The sequence below is a fragment of the Myotis brandtii genome, unplaced genomic scaffold (assembly GCF_000412655.1).
Source record: "Myotis brandtii unplaced genomic scaffold, ASM41265v1 scaffold297, whole genome shotgun sequence".
Lineage (NCBI taxonomy): Eukaryota > Metazoa > Chordata > Mammalia > Chiroptera > Vespertilionidae > Myotis > Myotis brandtii.
Window position 1 is genome coordinate 2,755,261 of NW_005361351.1, and position 12,541 is coordinate 2,767,801.

At 44.1% G+C, this 12,541-nt stretch overlaps 1 pseudogene; it reads left to right on the forward strand.

Annotated features, from left to right (window-relative positions):
• Positions 1 to 3,532: 3,532 nt before the first annotated feature.
• On the forward strand, positions 3,533 to 4,890 carry LOC102258719 (annotated as a pseudogene).
• The last annotated feature ends 7,651 nt before the right edge of the window (positions 4,891 to 12,541 follow it).

Sequence of the window (12,541 nt, forward strand, 5' to 3'; positions counted from 1 at the left end):
TTTAGGGAACTGAGAGAAATTTATGGTTCACAGAGTACTTTTCCATATTAAATGTTTTGCTAAAATATTTCAAATTATACATCTATTAGTGTTAGATTGCCTATATTAGATTTTATATAAACTGTTGTTTATCAACTATCCCATGGGATGTATAAACATTCAGCATTGAAATGTGACAAAATATCTCTTCATAAAAGAGACAGTATATCATAGTCAATATTCATGGAAAATAAAGTGATACTGAATGTAAGGAACCAGATAATATATGATCATCATCCATATAGACCTACCATCTATGTTTTTATAAAACACTAGAGGCCTGGTGCACAAAATTCATGCGGGGGGGGGGTGGTGCACCCTCAGCTGGCCTGCACCCTCTCTAATCTGGGACCCCTCAGGGAATGTCCGACTGCCTAAACTGGCAGTCGGACATCCCTCTCACAATCTGGGACTGCTGGTTCCTAACCACTCACCTGCCTGCCTGCCTGATTGCCTCTAACTGCTTCTGCCTGCCAGCCTGATTGCCCCCTAACCACTCCCCTACCGGCCTGATTGATGCCTAACTGCAACCCTGCTGGCCCAATCACCCCCAACTGCCCTCCCCTGCCGCGACCCGCCTCCTCCGCTGAGATGCCGGGACCGGCCTCCTCTGTGCCACGCAGAACTGCGGGACCCCCAGGCCTCACTGTGTGGAGTGGCCGCCAGGGCCCGCCTCTGCTGTGCATGTGGCCATCTTGTGAGGACGTGAGGGCGTGATGCCACCTAGGCTTTTATTAGTATAGATTAGGCTAAACATTTATTATTAGAGGTATATAAAAATTTAATAAAGGAGAAAGAATTAATGATTTGCATTGCCTTTATTTTGAAAAAACTGCAACACTTTCATCCAAAATGAAGATAGCTCCTTTTGCCCTTGACTGACTCAGTGCCGACTTTGATAGTTGGTTCAGTTTGTTTATGTTGATCAAAAGGATTAGAGTTACTCCCATTGGACCAAGTGAGGAGGGGTCCATTGTGAGCATGTGTGAGAGGCAATAAAGAAATTGAAACTCAGAGACATTTTTTAAAAAATCATACAAGGGCCAGAGTGCATGAAAGTCAGTTGTGTTATAGTTCAAGGAGGGACCCAGGTCTCAACTCTGTATTAATAGAATTCAGCTCCTCAGTATATTCTGACACACTTTTTCTTACTTCCTGCTAGCTTAGACTTAGGTTTTCAATATAATTATTGGGAGAAGGCTTCTGCTAGGCTCGCTTAATAACTACCAATTAATAACCTTTGGGTGGAGCCTTTAGCATCAAATCCTGTCACAGACCTGAGGCCACCTGTGAAGGGACAACCATTGGTTCAGAGGTCCATTTCTAAGTCAGAGACCAGACCTACTGAATGAAAATAAATCAAAATTGTTAAATCCAGTCTCATTACACATACGACTGATCACAGACAAGCAATGGAATCCTAATCAGGTTTTCCAAGATCTATAAACCTATGGCATACTGATTTAGAGGCTGTTTTTACAATGCAATCAAGGAATTCTGTTGGAGTTTATTTAGAAGATCCAGGGTAATTAATTTGATAACAATTAGTTGGTCCAAATCATTTGTAATGACAACCAAGATAGCTCAACAGGTTCATCAAAAACACACATAATTTCTCTGAATATTGGTTTTCATATTCCTCTTTATCCTATATAGTAAAAGGGTAATATGCAAATTGACACTAACAGCAGAACGACTGGGAATGACTGGTCACTATGACACACACTGACCACCAGGGGGCAGATGCTCAATACAGGAGCTGCCCCCTGCACTCCCACATGGAGGAGCTCTGCTCAGCAACAAGCCAGGCTGATGGCTGCCAGGACAGCAGTGGTGGTGGGAGCCTCTCCTGCCTCCTCAGCAGCGCTAAGGATGTCCGACTGCAGCTTAGGCATGCTCCCTGCTGGCAAGTAGACATCCCCCAAGGGCTCCCAGGCTGCCAGAGGGATGTCTGACTGCCAGCTTAGGCCCTCTCCGGAAGCGGGCCTAAGGCAGCAAGTGGACATCCCCCGAGGGGTCTCAGACTGCAAGAGGGCACAGGCCTTTTTGAGGGCCCCCCGAGTGCACAAATTTTTGTGCACCAAGCCTCTAGTTATAGTATAAGAATTTGAATATCCATGATCTCTTTTAAAAGCCAGACTCCATTTAAATCATTTATATAAAATTGATTTTGAAAAAGAGAAAAACCTGAGGTATATCAAGTCAATGGTTAGATAATCTAATACAAATGAATAAATAAATACACAGCAATGAGCATGGAGACCCATTTAGTGGAGATCATTACATGGGCTACATATGTATTCCTAGTGGGAAGCAATTTATTGAATCTGGGTAATTTTCTAAATACACCCTCTGTATGCTAACATCATCACCAAAGCAGCAGAAAATAATTCCAAAGCCTTGGTAAAGAACCTCATGGAGTGGACACCCTTTAGAGAACCGAAAATACTAGAAGAAGGGATGATCACAAAAGACTCTGAGCAGGGTAACAAATAAAACATTATTATGAGAGCTATTTGTGGGGCACTTTGGTAAGCACTTCAGACACATTACTCCTTTCCTTTTAGCAAAATTAGTTGGGGTGAGTTCTATGATCATTAGCCCTGCTCATTTTACAAAGGAGAGCAGGTTTTGATAAGAGGTTTAAAGGGCTAACTATACGTCCTGGGAAGGCTGCAGTAATTTATTCCTTTGGGTTAATTAAAACTACCTCTAAAATATACATTTTAAATGTAAATATTTCCAAGGAAAGAAACTTTTTTATCATTTATCAAAAATATGAAGAAACAACTGATTATAAATGGCTGTGTCTGTGTATATGTATTTTACAGTGATTTCTTTACTAACCAGTAGAACCTGTAAGAAATCTGTTTGGAGCAAGTTAGATTATTAGAGTAACAATCCTAATATATAAAAAGCCAGGGGCCGTCACGACCTAAATGACCAGATAGATGACCAAACAGCAGGCTCCATTGATCAGGGCATGGCTAATGGGGGAACCGGGGCCCCTCAGGCTCTGATGAATCCATAGCAGCAGCAACTGATGAGCAGGTGGAAGGCAGACCGCTTGGTCCCTCCCCTGGCCCGCAGGCTCCCATTGATCAGGGGATGGCTAACGGGGAAACTGGGGTCCCTCAGGCTCTAATGAATCCATGGCAGCAGCGACTGGTGAGCAGGCGGGCGGAAGGCAGACCACTTGGTCCCTCCTCCCAGCCCTCAGACTCCAATCAATCAGTGGTGGAGATAGGGCAGAACTGGGGACTGGCCCCCTTAGTAGTCCTGCAGGTTCAATCTCCAGAGGACAGGCCAGGCACCAATAGACCAGCGCCGCTGGCATGATCCCGACAGCGCTGCCGACCTCCTGGAATTTGGCCTTGGGCACTGTGACTGCTTCCCCTCCCTAGATGCTCCACAAGGAAGAAAAGATACCGCCAGCAGCCCCAGGGGTGACCAGTGGTGACTGCTCTCCCTGTGCTTCCTCTAGGTCACTCGAGCTGGGCCCCCGCCCGCCCCGCTCCAGATGAAGTGTGAGCACTGCACATGGAAAGAATGTAGTAAAAAACCAACAACAACAAAAAACGATGACCAAGAGAATGCTGCAGTCAACGTCCGGAGTCCGGCTCAGGAGAACGGAGAGAAGGGAGAATTCCATAAGTTGGCCGATGCCAAGATATTTCTGAGTGACTGCCTGGTGTGTGACAGTTGTGTGACCGCAGAGGAAGGAGTCCAAGTTTCTCAACAGAACACCAAGGACTTCTTCCGTGTTCTGAACCTTAATAAGAAATGTGATACCTCATAGCACAAGGTGCTGGCAGTGTCCATGTGTCCTTAGTCTCTGCTTTATTTTGCTGCTAAATTCAGCCTCAGTGACACTGATGCATCCAGAAGGATCTGCAGCTTCCTCAAAAGCCTTGGGGTGAACTATCTTTCACATAAAGATAGCTGTGGACTTCAGTATCCTGGAGAGTCAGAAGGAATTTGTGCGTCAGTACTGCCAGCACCATGAGGAAGAGCCCGGCTACTCATGCTGACCTCCACCTGTCCTGGCTGGGTCCGATATGCAGAACACGTGCTGGGTCACCCCATCACCTCCCACCTCTGCAGGCCAAGTCTCCCCAGCAGATCATGGGCTGTCTGGTGAAGGATTACTTCGCCAGCCAGCAGAACCTGTCCCCAGACAAGATTTTCCACGTCATTGTGGCCCCGTGTTATGACAAGAAACTGGAGGCCCTTTGAGAAGATGTTCCCACAGCTTTACATAGTTCCCAGGGGCTGACTGCGTGTTAACCTCAGGTGAAATTGTCCAGATAATGGAGCAGAGTGACCTCGCCTCGAATGACGCCACCGTGGACACTCTGTTTGGAGACATGAAGGAGAAGGAGGTGAGGCTCCACGAGGGTGCCAGCTCCAACGGGTACCTGGCGCACATCTTCAGGCACATGGCCAAGGAGCTGTTCAATGAGGATGTGGGGGTGCTCACCTACCGCATCCTGAGGAACAAAGACTTCCAGGAGGTCACCCTTGAAAGGGATGGACAGGTTCTGCTAGGCTTTGAGGCTGCTTACAGCTTTCGGAACATCCAGAAGTGGTCCTGAAGCTGTAGAGGGGCAAGTTCCCCTGCCACTTCATGGAGGTCCTGGCCTGCACCGGGGATGCCTAAGTGGCAGGGCCCAGGCCCAGGCAGATGATGGGTGTGCAGACAGGGCACTGCCGCGGCAGATGGAAGGCATCTATGCTGCCATCCCGGTGTGGCCCGAGGAGACCAGGGCCCATGTGCGGGAGCTGTACCAGGAGTGGCTGGGGATGGGGGGTAACTCCCCTTGGACCCAGGCGGCCCTGCACACCACCTAGCAGGGCCCAGGGCAGCCAGCCAGGACATCAAGTGGTAAAGGTCCTGCAGGCCGCCTGAGGAGGGGTGTCAGATGCGTAAAGGAAAGGCTTAGCATCTCTGTCATTGCTTTGGTTTTCAGAATTCTCTGCTCCCCATCTGTCAGCTCCCTCCCTCTGAGGGGTGCTGTTGTTGTCACATGGGTGCAACTAGAATATTGTATCTCAAGAGGATTGCCCCAATGTACGTATCCTTTTATCCGATGATGGAAAAATCCCAAAGAACAAGAATGGAGACAGACTACTGCCCTTTAGGCTTAAAAAAACCCTGGAAGTGTCCTGTGAAAAGCAGAGACTTGGTTCTGTGCACATGCCTCAGAGGGATTAGATGAGGAAATGGTCCGGCTTGGCCCTGACTTTACCCACTTACGTTACCCGCCTTTGCTACAATGTGAATAAACTGTCACCTTTTGGAATAGGGGCTCATACGAAAGCCTGCATTCCCAACTTTTCTTGAAACAGATCTATGTTCTGTACCTGTGGCCACCGTCCTGAGATCAGGTCCTATCAACCAGGTCCTGTCGCTGGGAATCAGGGGGCACTGGAGTGGACCCCCCCATGCCCTTTTATGTTCAGGGATTGAGCTGAACTCACTTTGGGGGAGGCCTGGCAAGGGTGACAGCTGCCACAGATGGAAGGATGGAGAATGGAGAGGCGGAAACCCTGCTTGGTCACTCCCTGGGTGGGGTCAGGCAGATGAAGGCCGGCCAGCCCGCCCCATAATTGGGTGAGATAGTGTCTTCTGTGTCCATCTCTCATCCCATGGGCCTGGCCACTTCCCTCAGCTCCGGGCAGCCCTCTGTGTTCTACGACAGTACTCTCTGCCCTCACATGCTGCTCACTCTAAATGAGAAGGAAGAGAGCAGTTGGCCTACAGACAACTACACAGAAAGACAGGGCTCACGGCTGGCGAGAGGGTGCAGGCTGGGCTGAGGGACCCCTCTCCCCAGTGTATGAATTTCATGCACTGGGCCTCTAATTATCATCATAATGGTTGTAATTGGTAATATGTATTTTTAAGCTTTTTTAAAAATCCTCATCCCAAGATATGTTTTTAATTGATTTGAGAGAGAGAGAGAGAGAGAGAGAGAGAGAGAGAGAAACATTGATGTGAAAGAGAAACATGGATCACTTGTCTCCTGTAGGTGCCCCAACCAGGGATTGAACCTGCACCCTAGGTATGTGCCTGACTGGGAATCAAACCCACAACCTTTTTGGTGTATGGGACTACAATCCAACCAACTGAGCCACCCGGCCAGGGCTGGGCTTTAAAGCTTTTAAAGTACCATTTATTCAGTTCTTACTATCTAAAAGACACTATGCTAAATAGTTTATATTTTCTAACAATATTATCAACAAAAGAGTAATTTTAATGATTATAGAAATGAATCTACTTTAATAATATTTTCTATGAAGTTAAAAAAGAGTCAATTGAAAAGTAACAAAAACAGCTTTTCCCCCCTTGAGCTTTATGCTGTGTAAGTATGCTATTGCTTCTGGCTTGTCTCCACTAAAAAGACATTTTGCTAATGAATATTTATTTCACTGCCACAAACAATAATGCATAACAAGTCTGTATAAATGCCATCATAAGTATTTTTTCCTTTCCTCTGTCCTCTGATATGTATCCATTTAATTTTTCTCTAACTGACAGGTTTTTGTTTCAAAGCTCCAAAGAGCAATGCCTTAAAATTCGATTATAATATTCATTTCCTTCTGTTTCTGGCATGTTAAAATTCCTCCTTCATACAAGTAAACTAGAATATTTTACCGAAAAGACCAACAAACAGTTGGCAATAAAAGTTCACATTTATTCTGTGAGATCATGATTTTTGACCAGTAAATGAAACTAAAGAAAAACACTCAGGGGAAAAGCTAGACGATAAACCTGACAATTTAATACTAACATATCAACAACAGATGAGTCAGACATTAATTTTATCAAGTAAATATTTCATTTTTAAAGACTCCTCTGGGATTTCATGATACAGGAAGGAGATTTATTTTAACATTATGATAGACAACATAATGACCCCAAATATGTCCATATCCTCATCCCTGGAACCTGCAACTATGCTATGGTACAAGGTAAAAAGGAATTAAGATAGCAGATGGAATTAAGGTTGCCAATAAGATGACTCTAAAGTAAGGGGATCAGGCTGAATTATTTGGGTGGGCCCACTGTAGTTATAAGAGTCATTAAGTAGAGAAGCAGGAGGCCCAGAAATATGGCATTGGAAGGAAGACTGGATGGAGGACAAAAGAAAGATGGAGAAAGAGGCCACAAGCCAATGAATGTGTGTGTGTCCTCTGGAAGCTGGAAAAGGCAGAGGACGTTTTCTCTCTTGAGCTTTCAAGGGAAGCACACCCTTGCTGACGCCTTATTTTAGCCCAGTGAGACCTGAGTGGGACTTCTGACCTGCAGAACTGTAAGAGAATTAACCTGCATTGTTTTAACCCATGAAATTCATGGTAATTTGTTCTAGCATCAACAGGAGATGAATACAGACATGGCACGCTGTTATTAATTCAGCATTTTGTAAAGTCTCATTCGACTCCTTCTCCAGGGAAGTCTTCGCTGAGCCATCCTTTTGTGACGGGATCTTTGCCTTGGTGCTCCCCTAGAGCACCACATTAGACGGCGCAGTAATTTTCCATGTACTTTTCTGTAACCTATGATAGACCAAGGGTTCCGTGAACGTCAGCACCATGTCTTTAATCTCTGCATGAAGAGCTAGTTTCTAAACTTTTATGCAAAGCTCAGCAGCAGCAAACTAGGTATTGTGTCCTGGGAGCCTATACATACATGTCCAAACAAAGTGATTCTGAGCACATAGCAGTCCTACTTTGGAAACCAGTGGCAAAAGTATAAACAGTCACAAGTGTTATAAAATGAATTGTCACGTGAATGCTGCAATCCAAGACTACAGAGAAAATACAAGGTCAAACACAATAGTTCTGTATTGTAACCAGGTGAGTGGGCTGTGGATTAGTTACACCAGCTACCAAGTCATTCACAAGGAAAAGGTAGCCTTTGAGTTGCTGTTAAAATGTCTGAACCACACACAATGTTTAGAATTTGAATAATGGCTAGCCTTAGGTAAGAAACATTTAAAGCAAATAACTATTGTCTTCGGGAGTTCCCAGGTTTTATTTTTCCCTTCTTCATTTTATCATTTCCCCCTGGTGACAATACCCTTTTCCCATATCCTGTGATGCTTGCTATCTCATTTCCCAGTCAATAGTTTTCCTTTACAACATTATTCAATAAAAGTCATTCACTCTCAACATAAATTTAAGAAAATGAGTATTTGCATTTCAAGCATTTTGCTCTTTGGAGCGCAATTCTATCTGCTGAAGTTTTTCAGGCATCAGCAAATACATGCTATGGATGATGTGTGGGTGGAGGTTCTTTCTCTGCCTCAACTCCAACCCTAACATTGTGCCATAAGTTGGAGGGTCGAACTTAATGAGTTGTTCTAAGGCCATTTCAATCTTGAGGATTTTCTATTACACGAAGCAGAACAAAATTAAAACCATGTGTATTAAAAGCACAAATGAGAAAAGTAAATCTTAAAGTCCTTAAAAGAAATACAGTACCACTATGGCCTCCGGGCAGGTGCAGAGGGATTTGAAGTAGTGATTTAATCTCCCTCCCCCCCGCCCCCCCCATAAAGTCTAAAAGTCCTGAATAATAAGATTTTTCCTAATTTCTACTAAAATAAGTTTCCCACATTGTCCTTCTTAAAATTCGTTTGCCTGTTCTTGACTCTTCTCCACCAACTGTATTGTAGGATCACTTTGAGCTCCTAATCTGTGGGGATTGTTATTGGAATTGCATTGCATTTTGGAGCAACAGATGACATCTTTGTCATACTGGGTTTCCTACCTATGAACATAGAATGTATTGCCACTTATTAGGTCTTCCTAAATGTATTTCATTAAAGTGTTATGTTAGATTTATCATTAAAAACTCTATTTTTCTTAATTTCTACTAAAATAAGTTTCCCACATTGTCCTTAAAATTCGTTTGCCTGCTCTTGACTCTTCTCCACCAACTGTATTGTAGGATCACTTTGAGCTCCTAATCTGTGGGGATTGTTATTGGAATTGCATTGCATTTTGGGGCAACAGATGACATCTTTGTCATACTGGGTTTCCTACCTATGAACATAGAATGTATTGCCACTTATTAGGTCTTCCTAAATGTATTTCATTAAAGTGTTATGTTAGATTTATCATTAAAAACTCATTTTGACTCTTTCCACTCAAATGGGAGTATATTTTTCCCACTCATGTGAAAGCTTCATCTTGCTTTTGGCTTCCTTTCCCTTGTGATAAAAATATATATGTATAGCACTATTTTTTACTGTCTGAATAGTATTTAGTTATATGAATGTGTTATGTTTTATTTAAGAAAACTCCTCTTTGATAGAATTTTATGTTGTTTTGTTTTGTTTTGTTTTAAATTCTCACCGAAAGATATGTTTGTGGGCTGTTGTTGTTGTTGTTTTAAGTTGATTTTCAGAGAGAAAAGAAGGGAGAGAGAGAGAGACAGGGAGAAAGAAACATTGATCAGTTGCCTCTTGTATGCACTCTGATTAGGGATCAAACCCACAACCTAGGTATGTGCCCTGACCCGGAATTAAACCTACAACTTTTTGGTGTATGGGATGACACTCCAACCAACGGAGCCACCTGGCCAGGCTATGTTGTTCAGTATTTGTTGTAACCAAAAATGCTTTAGGAAACATCTTTATACATCATTGTGCCCTTGTGAGAATATTACTGTAGGGTAATTTTCATGAAGTGAAATTTCTGTTGAAAGAGTACATGTATTGCCCTGACCGGTTTGGCTCAGTGGATAGAGCGTCGGGCCACAGACTGAAAGGTCCCGGGTTTGATTCTGGTCGAGGGCTTGTACCTTGGGTGCAGGCTCAATCCCCAGTGGGGGGCATGCAGGAGGCAGCTGATCGATGTTTCTCACCGATGTTTCTAACTCTCTATCCTTCTCCCTTCCTCTCTGTAAAAAATCAATAAAAATCTATTCTTTTTTTAAAAAAGAGTACATGTATTTAAAGTGTGCATTAAAATGCCACATCTTTGTATAAGTAAATACCACAAAGTGGATGGCTTAGAACAAGTGAAATTTACTATGTCGTGGCTCTGGAAGACAGAAAGTTGAGATGAAGATGTTGACAGATTGGTTCCTTCTGAGGCTATGGGGAGAATCTGTTCATGCCTCTCCCCCAGCTTCTGGTGTTGCCAGAAATCCATGGTGTGCTTTGGCATGTAGATGCATCTTTACTTTCTTGTTCAATGTGTCCAAATAGCCCCTTTTTATAAAGACACGGGTCATATCAGATTAGAGCCCATCTTAATGACCTCATTTTAATCTGATGACCTCTGTAGAGACCCTATTTCCAAATGAAGCTCTATTTGGAGGTTGTAGGGATTAGGGCTCTAACATATCTTTCTGGGGAGACACAATTCAATCTGTAACACTCCAATATTCATTTGATTGCCTTTCTAAGTCCCAGTCACAATCTATTCTGACCAATGCTCACTTGCTAATCTTCTTGAAGCAATGAGTTTCATTATAACACAGGATATGTTTTTGTAACATAGGATATTGCATAGACAATTTTTCATTTCACATTGCAATTATTTATCTTAATATAAATTGAGACTACATGTTAGGTGCTGCTCAAAATAATTATTTATACATTTTTATTTTGTGTGTGTGTATGTGTAGGCCAGCCATCAGTGAGGTTGTATCCTGTGGGAACATCCTAGTACGTGGCAATTACTGGATCTAACAGCATCTATTCTTCAGATAGATCAAAACACTTCAACCTCCCACCCAGTGCCTCCGTTTCCTGCACAATCACTGTGGGGTTAATAATACCCAACAGTCTCCCCAAGATCACAGAACTGCTGTGGTGAGTCAGGAACAATAATCACCTGAATGCTCACTAAAATTAAGGTATATGCAAGGAGTGTGTTTGTGTCAGTAGCTTCTCATCCTCACTGTTGTTTGTTCTGGTGCAGTTGGGTTGTCCTCTTAATACAGCGGTTCTCAACCTGTGGGTCGCGACCCCTTTGGCGGTCGAACGACCCTTTCACAGGGGTCGCCTAAGACCATCCTGCATATCAGATATTTACATTACGATTCATAACAGTAGCAACATTACAGTTATGAAGTAGCAACGAAAATAATTTTATGGTTGGGTCACAACATGAGGAACTGTATTTAAAGGGCCAGAAGGTTGAGAACCACTAACTTTAAGTGAGAGGTGTGTGTGTGTGTGTGAGAGAGAGAGAGAGAGAGAGAGAGAGAGAGAGAGAGAGAACATTAAATATTTATATCTGGTCATTACTGTTGGTCATCAATATGATAGTTATGAGCAAATTATGTGGCTTTAGTGCTATAGCTCATCAAAGATGTGGCCATAGACCAGGTCCTTGTATTTAAAGGGAATAGATAACTCCTAGGGGATTTTGTAAGAATTAGAGATAATAGATGTCTGGCTTGGTGCCTGGGTGCTATTATTTTTTCCCCTGGAGTGGGAAGTGGCAATTCATCCCATTTCTTTGGCTCTTACTTTATGTTCATTAAGCAACTTTCTTGACATGTAATTTGCTCCTCTGAGGCAATCATTCCAGGTGAGTGTTCTGAATGACCAACGTAAATTATCCTCTAAGATACATTTCCCATGGTAGATTGATAAATCAATGAACATATCAGTGTTCTGGTTGGCAAATGAGGCTCCTGCTAATTTGGCTACAGGAGTAACTTCCCCACATAAGACCAATTCCAAGTGAACAGGTTCAGTCATGTTTTAGGATTCCTATTTTTGAGGACTTGAGTGCTAACACCTACCAGGTATTGCCTACCCCTGAGGATGAGCCTGAGCAGGAGCTGGCTTTACTCTAGAGCAGTGGTTCTCAACCTTCCTAATGCCGCGACCCTTTAATACAGAAATGGCCAGGTTGAGAACCACTGTCTTAATAGATATTTGGTTAACTGCAGAATCCGCTGCCCTGTGGACAGCTTTTGGTAAACTTTTGGTGGCTTTTCATCACGGTATGGACCTCTCTACATTGCTGCCAAAGCTTTCATATGTTGAGACTGATCGCACTTGGCTACTTAGCCTTCTTTCTTTAGCGCCTAGAAGAAGGGGCAGAGGGGTTTGAGTCCGTTTGCGTTAGTGGGCCAGGGGAAGAAATGAGGGAGATAGAGAGGAGGCCAAAGCTCTGAGAGCGGAACTCAGACATGGGTACTGCCTTCTTCCCCGCTCCACCCACCCACGCAGTGCCCAGGTGTGGTTCATCTCAGAAGCCCCTGGGAGCCCACCGCGCAGTGCTGGCCCATCCACTCATGCTCTGCCCTCCTTAAGCCTCTCCGAGGGCTCAAGAAGGGCCCGTGGGTACTCTGAAGTCTTAGAAGTCCTGTGTGTTGTCTTCCCAGACACACAAGGCCGTGGGGAGAGGTGTGGGCTTGCCCCTCAGCTCCGGAGACCCGCTCCGCGCACCTGATCAATCCCAGCTCCTCCTCTGCACAGCGCAGCCCCTCGCCGGGCCCCGCCCCTCCTCGGGTGAGCCCCGTGCAGCT